Genomic DNA, 12,865 nt, shown 5'->3' with positions numbered 1-12,865 from the left:
TGCTTCCAGCCAATCATTTCATTTTCTTTTCTTTTCTTATATTGTATTGTATACATTTTGTGATTAAGGAATTAATACATTTTGTGTTCAATACATTTCTATGTTTCCTTCGATTCCATCTCTATCTTCTTTACTTCGAATCTTTAACTTTCATTGCATCACTTAGTGAGATTGCTAGAGTATCACATACTTAGTCATGTGGATTAGGGATATGAAGCATGTAGCAAACCACCGAGAGGTGTGCGTTGCGTGAGTATGTGAGAAAACCTTATTTGCTTAGTGTGAAGCTGTAGCAACACCTGTCTATAGGCGGATGCAACGCTTGTCTATGAGTAAAGTCAACAACAATTAACTGCCTGAGAGGGTAAGTGGTTGGTCGCATTAAGCAATGTATGCATCTTTCACTAGAGATAGGAATAATCTTATGTCAGCAAAGTTCATGCTGTTACCTTGTCCTATGAGCGCATTGATAACGGGCAGAAATACACGTTATCATAGTGCTAAGTTCTTAAACAATGCTGGCTTGCGTTGATAAAGTATGTTAGATTGCGTCCAAAAAGCATCAAATTCATAATATTGCAGTCGCATGCGTTCATCGCATAAAAACAGTTGATTTTTGTGTTTTTATGCAGAATATGTGTTGACGCAAGGCGAAAATTGTGATCATAGGAAATCATTGGTTGAGCGCAGCATTACTGCAAGACTTTGCGGTGATTGTGTTCGCAAACATTCGTTCAAGAAGGATTGCCACAACTTGGTGGGTGCATCTAGGTGAAAGGCATAATTAATCGTGATGGGACAGAAAGCTGATGAAGGTCGAATCTAAATTAAGCTGACAACCGCTAACGATAACAAGTACATTTAGCTTTTCGGTGACAAATATTCGGCGCATCAGTCAGGGAATTAAAGCCATCCCATCTGTGCAATCATGAGAGAGAAGTCTCCTTCACCCCGAAGCTCTATAAATACTAGAGGCATCCTTTAGAAAAGGGGTTTCACGGGTTAATCAGTTTACCATCTCACGAGTTCACAAGTTCTGTTCATAGTTTAGCCTTGTTTTTAGATTTTTCTTCATTTTACGGCAGACGTGAGAGAAGGAGGTTATGCCGACAAATCGTTCCGGTAAGCTTGGAAGAGCGCCGGAAGCGTCAAGAACAAAGAGAAGGCTGACTCCTGCGGAAGCAGGAATATCTTTTGAACCGAATAGAGATTGACAGTGTAAAAGCCTCGGTCAGTAAGGAATTGCTACCAGGCTCTCTACCTTTATCTTCCATTATTATTTTGTACTCAAACTCATTTATAAAAATGGAATTTACTTCTGTATATATGTTCATTCTCTGTTATTTACGCATGAGTAGCTAAATCTGTTGAATGGGTTAAGAAGCATTTAGCTAGCACAATTGGGAATCTTTATTCTATGCGATTATCTTGTATTATGTATGCTTCATTCGTCCATTAGAGATACTCGGGAGGGTAGTCTAAGGACAGGATCTAGGCTTGAGAAAGTCAGGTTAGAATCTAGGCTCAGGAGAGTCAGATTAGAATGCATAATCAAGAGATAGGTGCTTAGGAATAAGCACTGTTTGCTATTAACGCATCGCATGCATCCTAGAGATAGGATATGATTGTGTGCGGTCACCTTGCCTTTATGCATCTTGCATCATCACATAGGACAAGAGTAGAGATTTAGGAATAAGTTCTATGGACACTTTTGCATTCAACACATGCGTCCTAGACTTAGGAGCGATTTGCTGTGCATGGTTGTAGCATGATCGCATAATCTGACGCATTCTCAAGTAACGCTAGCTAAAGACCTTCTCAACCGTTCATCCGCATACTCAGTGCATCTATCACGCAATCAGACTTTTCTTAAATCCGTCACATTTTTTTATTTTTTACCACCGCAAACAACAACCTCAATAACTATTGATTTATTTGGTTACCGCAAAGTTTTCTAAAAATTACCATCGCAACCTGTTTTCGCAAGTCCCTGAGTTCGATCCTGGACTTACCAGGAACTCAGTGGGGTTTACACTTGGATTCCATTGAGAAAACTTGAGTGCTCAACACATTTTTCACCATCGCATTTCATCCACAATTTCACTTCATAAAATAACACATCATGCATCATTCATCATTTAGGCATACTTGAGAGAGTAGTCTAAAATACAAATCTAAGACTCGAAAGAGCGAATTAGAATGCATAGGGAAGAATGGGGAACTTAGAGATAAGCTCCATTTGCTGTCACACAGCGTATGCACTCTACGGATATAATATTGCATGCGTCTAGGAAGTAGGATATGGTGGTTGTATGCAATCATCTCGACACTTATGCATAACCACCACATACGTCCTAGAGTTAGGCTCAAGTGTGTGTAGCATGATTGTATGGCTTGCGCTGACTAAGGTTGCCCTTGCGGTCACTCTTAAGTATTGCAATGAAACCATCTCTGCATTTTATCTATTTTTCCCATTCATTTGTTTCATGTCAAGAGTTGTCGTCTCTTTACCTCTCATTCATATTCTCATTGTGTTGTCTGTTAGCTAGGAGTAGAAGTAGTGTTAGTATAGAAACCCCCCTATCATTCTTTTATTTAAACCGCCGCATGCACATTACCGCATTCATTTTGCTACAAATCCCCGAGTTCGACTTCGAATCACCTGAGAAACTTGCGTTCGCGTTATACTTGGCGTGAGCGTAAGAAAACTTGTGACAGGACGCATCACATACATTTATTAACGCATAGTCATTCCAACGCATGACCATCGATGCATGACAATCAACGCATACCTTAAGCACATGCATCGCATATTGCGTCCAAGGGATTTTAATTGTTGAGTAAATTGACATCTAATTTCTCGTCATCAAAGACCGACAACTAAGCTCTCTTTACCATAGATAATTATGTGTCCATCTTAACCAATCAGCAGTATCTTCATATATCAAACGCTCGTTAATTAGTATCGCATCTTTAGAATTGTAACCTTCCCATGGCATATAAACTACTAATACATTTTTTCCTAAAGCAAGTTCGCCACCAACTGTAACAGCACTGTCCGCTAAATTTTCCCTTTTTAATGCATTTACCCTGGTGAACCTGGGATTTTTGCTGCATACAAGTATTTTTGTTAGAACGTTGATACGTAACTAATGGAATTCTTCGAGTATACCCATTGCCTGAAAAAATGATCTTGTCAGTATCGGTATAAATGATCTTTCCCCTGTGTTCGACGCAACAACCCTTCACAGATCGCTCGTAAGTACAACTGGGCCAATAACCGTTATGCCTTTGTAGTTACATCTAACTTCTTAAGTATCACTGATCCCTCTAATGAACATAAGTCATAATCATACTATGACTGAGTCCTCTCTTCAAAAGAGAAGTTGTGGCCACTATGTTCAAGCTCCGGAATCAGCCCTTAAGGGAGCAATCTCTCTACTTATCCCTGCTTCGGGAAAGAAGTGAATTTCATCTTGTGGATTGAGTTCCCAGCTCCCAGATCTGACAAGTCCCCAAAGAGGTAGGCATGTTGAGTTGGCAATTTGGCCACTATCACTGTTGGTAGAAAAGATTGTTTATTTATTATTAAGGACGAATAGGGTTGTACATGAAATCACGCATTAGACATGGCTTATGCGTTTGCACCCATGCATCTGAGGTCATGCTTCGGAATGAAGATGCATTAATCTAGTATGCAATGACCACGCGTTCCTATCACAAGTTTTCTTACACTCGCGCCAAGTATAACGCAAACGCAAGTTTCTCGGGTAAACCGAGGTCGAACACAGAGACTTGTCACTCAATAATGCTTGTGAAGCAATGCGTTTAAGGCGATGAATAAATAAACATAGAAAGAAGTTTAATGGATTTACACACTATTCCTACTCCTAATTAAACAGATTGAGCAATAGAAGACTTGCGATGAGAATAGGTAGAGACACAGCAACCATTAACGCATAGTAATGTTTATTATCTTAAATCGCCCGAGTAATCCCAGCTCATTGCACACCTCTCGGTGGCCAGCCGTATGACTATATCTCTATAGTGCATGGTTACGTCGAGCATAAGATTGTGCCTAGCTCTAGGAACAATGCGAACTTTGCTTTAGTGTGTTCCATCTCTTACCTTCTCAGGCAGTTAGACGCGGCTATCTAATTTATAGACAAGCAATGCAACATCCCATAGACAAGCGTTGCTACAGCCTTTCACCAAACAAAGAGGATTAAATCACTATACTCGCACAACGCACACCTCTCGGTGGGTTGCTACATGCATCCTATCTCTAAACTACACGATTAAGCATGCGATCACCTTTGATAAATAAACGCTGAAGATAAACTATGATAAAGATGAAGATGATGAAGAAGATGGAAATAAAGGAATCAAGATTTTCATTGATCATAAAATATCTTAATATCTTAAGCTAAAATGTAATACAATACAGAGATTAGAAGAGAAATGAAAGACTCTGCATCAAGGCTATCGGTGGTGCCATGGATGAATGGTGGAGATGTCTCTCTCGAGCTCTATCTCCGGTGAAAGCTCCGGTCGTCACTCGGTCTGGTTTGTGGAGATGAAGAATTCTCACTAAAAATCTCGTTCAAGCCCTCATCTATGATCACAAACCTCTGCCTTAAGGCAGAAATTCGGATGTCTTGAAATGAAGGTCCAAAGGCTATTTATAGAGTTTAAACGCTGATAGCTATCATGATTTCGTTATGGCTCACTGATGCTTTTGTCGCAGTATGGGCATTGTCACACCGTCTTATCATGTTGATACTCCCAAAGTATGCGTCCGAGCTTAATTCAATTGAAGCATCAACGCGTTCTACCCATCTTGCGACCGTCTTTCTATTATGGTGGTCACTCTGTGGCTGCAATTTCTAATTGATCACCGCATTCGCTTGATCACTATAATTTCCATGCAATGGACGCATACGATTATCACGACTTCCATGCGATGGACGCATTTGTCTTTGCGATCGCCTAGCTTCGGCGCATGTGTTTGTTTGTGATTGCTTATTTCAAATGCATGCATTTGATTCCTGCGATAGCTATAAAAATAGACACTTTGGCATGGAGTAACGCATAATATTGGGGTCAGTGAGGATTTAGGTGCTAATTGATGCAAAACTCAATTTTTCGCAAATTCTAAGTATTATCACCGCATTTTCTACTTATTTGCCCTCATGATTCTAAATAAAAGGCTTATAATAACTGGCATTTCTGCCAGTTATCACCCCCCCCCCCCCCAAACTTAGAATCATGCTTGTCCTCAAGCATACATTATACTCAAGAAATTCTTAACTCACCTTCCGGCGTCTCTTTGCGATGACCATCTTCTCAGAATATAATTTATTCGTGCCTCTAACTATGGACGTAATGCTCTCCTCTACTTCGGCTACTTCTCCAAAGAAATTTTTTCTAAGTTACATTCGAGAAGCTTTTTCTCAAAAACTTTTTATTCATTTACCACAACTTTGCGTTCAGCTCTTGAGAATGCGTTCGTTCAAAACAATTCCAGATTATGCGATTACTTATTCAAATGCGGCATTGAACCTTGTTACGCTCTTTGTTTTGGCTTACCCCCACGTGTGTCATGCGGGCATCCAACTTCGGTTGCGTTCCATATTCAACTCAACTCATGTCTTGCTTAATTTGGATTAGACAGAGGAATTGCGGTTATGCGTTGATCCTGGCGACTTACCTTTGTTTTGGCTTGCCCCCACAGGTGTCATGCGGACATCCAACTACGGGTAAATGGCTTTCACAACTCAACTCTTGTCAACATGGGTTTCCCCATTGCTTTGGCAGTGGAGTTGTTATTTTCAAAAGTTTTTTTTTTCCCGAAGGAAATGATCGCAATGTGATGAACGCAATTCTTCGAGACCGCTGCCACCCTCAAACTTAGAGGGTGGCAGCATTCTCACTGCAAGCTAAAAAAAAAACTTAACATGAATGTGATAACAAATGCTTGAGCAAGGGTTTGCACACAACAAAACTATAGACTTTCACAATTTGAGGAAGCTATTAAAAGTATGGAGACCCTTGCGATACTAGTTTGAGGACGCGGTGAATTATTTGTACCATTATAGATGCATCGCAAAGAACCGCAATCAGACAAAGAGAATTTCAAAAGGATAAGGCATAAAAGATAACAAGAACAGAACCATAAGTAGAACACCGCATGCGACAATGCGTTGGAATTCATGCGATTGAAGCCATGCGTCGAAGGATGTGCAGGATTCTTCCATTGTAACTGCGCATAGAGAAGAGTTATTATCGCACCTACAAAGAGCAAACGCATCACAACCAAGGAAGCAGCTGCATATCCAAAATAATAATAAATAAAAATAATAAACTAAACTAAGAAAGCAACATAAAGATAGAGTAGAAGACGTCCCTGGAGAAATTGGATTGTTGTCACCGCAAGGAGTCTCCCATGCAGGAGATGGTTTTCAACTACTTGGGTCAAGGGGCTCGCCCTGACATTGGAGCTTCCAGTAATTGTTGGATGCATGATAGTTGACATGCACCTAAAACTGCTTCCAGCTCATGCGACAGATAGCCTTTCTATCTTGGGGTCAATATTTGACTTTCGACGCATCGCCTATACTTCAAATACTGTTTGCAGCTTGGTCGCACAATCTATAATACGCCTAAGATTGAAAGGGTGCCTACAAAAACACAAAACTTCACAAAACATTGGCTGCTAAGTCCCCGGCAACGGCGCCAAAAACTTGTTGGTAGAAAAGATTGTTTATTTATTTTAAGGACGAATGGGGTTGTACATGAAATCACACATTAGACATGGCTTATGCGTTTGCACCCATGCATCTGAGGTCATGCGTCGGAATGAAGATGCATTAATCTAGTATGCAATGACCACGCGTTCCTATCACAAGTTTTCTTACGCTCGCGCCAAGTATAACGTAAACACAAGTTTCTCGGGTAAACCGAGGTCGAACACAGGGACTTGTCACTCAATAATGCTTGTGAAGCAATGCGTTTAAGGCGATGAATAAATAAAAATAGAAAGAAGTTTAATGGATTTACACACTACTCCTACTCCTAATTTAACAGATTGAGCAATAGAAGACTTGCGATGAGAATAGATAGAGACACAACAACCATTAATGCATAGTAATGTTTATTATCTTAAATCGCCCGAGTAATCCCAGCTCATTGCACTAACGCATCGCACACCTCTCGGTGGCTAGCCGTATGACTATATCTCTATAGTGCATGGTTACGTCGAGCATAAGATTGTGCCTAGCTCTAGGAACAATGCGAACTTTGCTTTAGTGTGTTCCATCTCTTATCTTCTCAGGTAGTTAGACGCGGCTATTTATAAAGTTTAAACGCTGACAACTATCATGATTGCGTTATGGCTCACTGATGCTTTTGTCGCGGTATGGGCATTGTCACACTGTCTTATCTTGTTGATACTCCCAAGGTATGCGTCCGAGCTTAATTCAGTTGAAGCATCAACGCGTTCTACCCATCTTGCGATCGTCCTTCTATTATGGTTGTCACTCCGTGGCCGCAATTTCCAATTGATCACCGTAACTTCCATGCAATGGACGCATACGATCACCACAACTTCCATGCAATGAACACATACGATCACTGCAACTTCCATGCGATGGACGCATACGATCACCGCAACTTCCATGCGATGGACGCATACAATCACCACAACTTCCATGCGATGGACGCATTTGTCTTTACGATCGCCTGGCTTCAGCGCATGCGTTTATCTGTGATTGCTTATTTCAAATGCATGCGTTTGATTCCTGCGATAGCTACAAAATTAGACACTTTGCCATGGAGTAACGCATAATATTGGGGTCAGTGAGGATTTAGGTGCTAATTGACGCAAAACTTATTTTTTCGCAAATTCTAAGTATTACACCGGATTTTCTACTTATTAGCCCTCATGATTCTAAATAAAAGGCTTATAATAACTGGCATTTCTGCCAGTTCACTCACCCATACTAATCAAAGAACCGCTCTCAAAGGCAGGAGTTCCCAAAACACTCAGGATTGAGGTCGTGTCACCTATGGTCGTTTAAGTGAGATGTAAGTCTCTAGTATCAACGGCGTTATATATAGAATCTAGTCATCTCGTGGTCCGGGTCTTATATATGTTGGATTTTATGTCCTAAAACTCATAGTTTGTAAATTGATAAACATATTCTGTTTTGTTTTTCTGATAAAATTGTTATTGAAATTGTCATCTTGAATCCAATAAACTAAGGTCCTGAGGCTATTTTATATAGACTTGAACTTTATGTGATGACATAAAACATGGTTCAAGTTTGAGTATATAGCCTAAAATGGTCTATAGTATAGGAATAAGGTTGGGCGCCTTGTTCTGGGGACACTATGGATGCGGCCCACTTTGTAGTTAGTACAAACGATGTGATCATGAATCGTTCATATAGAGATATGTGAGTGGGGGCATCCTATGCAATGAGTTTGTATAATACTGGACCACGACTTAGTCACTTTTTCTTTATAACACCGTTTACTGTATAAAACCGACTAATTTAAATTTGATGACCTAGGTAACTCGATCTCAATCCTGAGCTAACTATGAACTCCTATTTATTCGGGATTATCCTTAGATCTGCATGGGTGAGAGCAGCTCAATAGTGCTGGCTCAATAAGCCTCCCATTTCAGGGGTAAGACCGGGTAAATAGCTGGGGACATAGGGTGTAAAACGAACTTCACTCCTACCCGTCTCTAGGGGTAAATGATAGGTTGTTCCTTTAAGTGCTGACTTCAAAATTAGAACAAGGGGCCCCACCCTCTCTCTAGGCTGAGAGGGACTCGATTTGTTGGCTGGACCACAAATCAATTGTTTTTTAGAGGTTCAGTGGGATTGAAGGTACAAGAAGTGTTCTCGGGGGTAAAACGGTATTTTGACCCAGCCAAGACCACGAACAACCTGTGAAAGATTGACTTACTGGTTATGGTTATATTAGATGGACAGAAATATATCTACAATGAGGGGAGTGCAACTACGAGACTTTAGTGGAATGACCCGTTAGTTAACAAATGTTGATTAATTAGGTTAAAAAGTTTTACCGGTTAATCTCAGATTGTTGGAGCCCATGATCTGTAAGTCCATTAGGTCCCCTTGCTAGCTCATATGGATTAAACTTAGAACAGTATGTTGGATTAAAACCGACAAGTATATGCGATATCACTATTGGTTTTTTGTATGGTGCTCTATATTCAAATGTGATTTGAATTTGTGGATTCATGTTCGAGAGGTCAAAATTAGTCAAGAGGGTCAAAACTGTAAAAATTCAAAGTTTGACTTTGACCAAATGGAAAAAGACCTTTTTGCCCTTGACTAGAGTTAGTGTAATTATTCAACATTTTTGTTGGATAATCTCACTAACTTAAGTGGACTATGTGTAAACATTATAGAATGATACATAGCCCACTTTGGTTTAGTGCTTTGTGAGATGTTGATTTTTGGTGAGCTTTTATATGCTTAGATGCATGTAATTGTTTTATAAAAGGAAGTTTTTTTTTTTTTTTTTTTTTTAAATAAAGTTTTCTTCTTCTTGCTGAATTTTCTATTTTTTTTTTGTTTCCAAGTTCTTACCAAAAACTCCCTTTTTCTCACATTAACCTTGAACCTCCCATTTTTCTTTTTCATTCCTTCATTCACCGGGTCTCACAACCCGGTTCTGAGTCCAGAGAATAGCAGAAAAACTTTGAGGGTGGTCCGGTAGAGTTCGGGTCAAGATTTAGCGAGAAAAATCATTTTTCAGGAGCTACAAAGGTTGTACACTATCTCTTTTTAGTTTACTGTTTTTTCTATATTTGCATGCTAATTTCCTTTTAATTAGAGGCAATTAGAGTGTAATTAGATCCTTATTCTACTGTATATGTCTCGTGTTCCATAAATATAAACTCTTTGTATAGGACACCCCCACTCGCACGTCTCCATATGAATGGTCAGGATCTACCATCTGTAGTAGTTTACAACATTTGCAAACCTCTACAAAGTGGGCCGTATCCGTAGTGTCACCAAGATCAAGTATCCCATCTTAATCCTTATACTACAGACCTATTTAGGTTATCACTTAAGGCATGATCCACTTGTACATCACATATACATGCTTAAGTTCACATAAGATAACCAAGGAGCTTTGTTTATTTGAAATGAGTAAATGCAGAATGAAATAACATTTATTTTATTCATCAAACAATGTGTATCATTACAAACAACGAGTCTCCAGGAGAATTAGGACACCAATCCCAACAAGATTAACCCTAGGTAAAACACTCAGTGGGAGGAAAATATGGTATATGATACTTCATTTTTCCTTTTCAGTTTCTTTCTCATAGTTCACACCGTGAGACCTATACTCGGCCTCGAGGCACCTTTGCTTGTGTCCCTCTATGGGTGGTTTTTGTATAGGTCAATATCAAGGTGAATGGAGAGAGTGTTTATAGTATGTGGGAGCGAGACGTGTGTCAACACATGACACAGTCTCTCTCATTAGTTTGTATTAAATTTTCATATTTGGCCTCGAGGCACCTTTACTTGTGCCCCCTCTACGGATGACATTTGCATGACTCTTTACTCAAACTCTAGAAATTGATAAGGTTACTTTAGTTTTTGTCCCAATCGATTTTTCCCTATGGATGGCTCATTGGGGCAGAACTCTAGAATCTAAAATGAGGGGTTACACTTACAAGAAAATGTTAAGCTAGTTAACAATTTCTGGACTGAACAATGGTGACTAATATTTACAGGAATAAAAAGTTATTCTATATATTGGTTGAGATGGTCTCATTTTAGTTAAGAGGTACCTGATCACCCTATGGTGGCTTTTACCCTACCTCACTAAAATATCATTGAAAAATAGATGTCACATAGGGTGTATTAAATTATTTTGCTAAACTTGATTGGTTTTTCGAAAGTGGGTAATGCGGATTACTAATATAAATAAATTGTATGTTTTAGAAATTTACAATATGATTTCCACAACTTTAAATATGCTCATCGCCGAAAAATTAATTGGCGATAATCACATCACTTGGAAAAACACAACCAATACAAGTCTGATCATTGATGACTTAAGATTTGTCCTAGTGGAGGAATATCCTTTAGTCCCAGCTCAAAATGGCACTCGAAACGTTCGGGAGGCATACAAGCATTGGATATAGGAAAAATGAAAAGATTCGAGCATATATCTTGGCAAGCCTTTTTGAAGTCTTGGCCAAGAAGCATGAGCCCATGCTTACTACCCGTGAGACCATGGAATTCCTGCGGGGAATGTTCGGACAGCCATCCGCTCAACTCAAGTATGCGCTCTTAAATTCATCTGTAATGCTTATATGTAAGAAGAGGCCTATATTCGGGAACACGTTCTCAACATGATGGTCCACTTTAATGTGGCTGAAATGAACGAGTTTGTCATTGATAAGGCCAGTCAGGTTAGCTCATCCTAGAAACTTTTCCTGAAAGTTTCCTACAGTTCTGTAGCAATGTTGTTATGAACAGGATTGACTATAATCTAACCACTTTGTTCAATGAGCTATAGACTTTTTAATCCTTAATGAAAGTCAAGGAGCAGAAGGAGGAGGCAAATGTTGCCTCGTCCTCCAAAAATTTCTTTAGAAGTTTGACCTCTGGAACTAAGTTTGTGTTTACAAGAAATGGAAGAAGAAGAAAGGTGAAAAGGGGAAAACTAACCCATCAGCTGCTGCCTAAAAGGGCAAAAAAGCCAAAGTTTCAAAAAGAATTTGTTTCCATTGCAACCAAGAGGGATATTGGACAAGGAATAGCCCCAAGTACTTGGTAGAAAAGAAGAAGGCCAAGTAAGGTAAATACGATTGACTTGTATTGGAAACTTGCTTAGTGGAGAATGATGATTCAACCTGGATAATAGATTCAAGTGCCACTAACCATGTTTGTTCTTCATTTCAGGGCACGTTGATGTGTGTTTATGCATGTTAGAACTGGGCATGTCGTCTCAACTACGGCAATGGGAGGACTTCGACTTTGCTTACAGAAATCATATATTTTATTAGATAATGTATATATGGTTCTAGGCTTGAAAAGGAACCTTATTTCTATAAAATGTTTGCTTGAACATAACTACTCTTTATTTTTTAATGTGAATAAAGTATTTTTTACCAAAATGAAGTATATATTTGTTTTGCAAATCTCGAAGATAATTTTTATGTGCTATGACCGATAGTAACAAAAGCTCTCCTAAATATTAAATTGTAAAACTGCGGTAACTCATAATAAAAAATAGAAAATTATGCCCATCTTTGGCACCTAAGATTAGGACACATAAATCTCAATAGGATCGAGAGACTTTCAAGAATGGACTTCTAAGTGAGTGAGAAGAAAATTCTTTACTTGTATGTGAGTCATGCCTTGAAGGTAAAATGACTAAAAGATCTTTTACTGGAAAAGGTCACAGGGCCAAAGAACCTTTAGAACTTGTATATTCAGACCTCTATGGTCCGATGCATGTTAAGGTAAGAGAAAGGTTTGAATATTTCATCACTTTTACTTGTGATTATTCCAAATATGGGTATGTTTATGTTGGAATGTACCATTATGCAGTGGAAGTGACAAGGATCGATAAGCATTCTAATTCATTAATTTTGGCAGAAACTAAGGCATGCTATAGCAGAAAAAAATGAGTTTCATGACATACCTTTGTAGAACTTCTTCAAGCTTGAATCCAGCAGCAAATGTCCTCTGAATCTTGTTAAGATCTTCCCTACTATCCTATTGGTCCTCTAGATTGAGTTATGGGACTCAAAATAAGCCTGAATTAAGGGAATAAGAGACAAACTCACAACAACAACTTA

Source organism: Benincasa hispida, chromosome 2 (genome assembly GCF_027475165.1).
Source record: "Benincasa hispida cultivar pf3 chromosome 2, pf3_genome.v1.1, whole genome shotgun sequence".
Lineage (NCBI taxonomy): Eukaryota > Viridiplantae > Streptophyta > Magnoliopsida > Cucurbitales > Cucurbitaceae > Benincasa > Benincasa hispida.
This window is presented reverse-complemented; position numbering follows the sequence as displayed.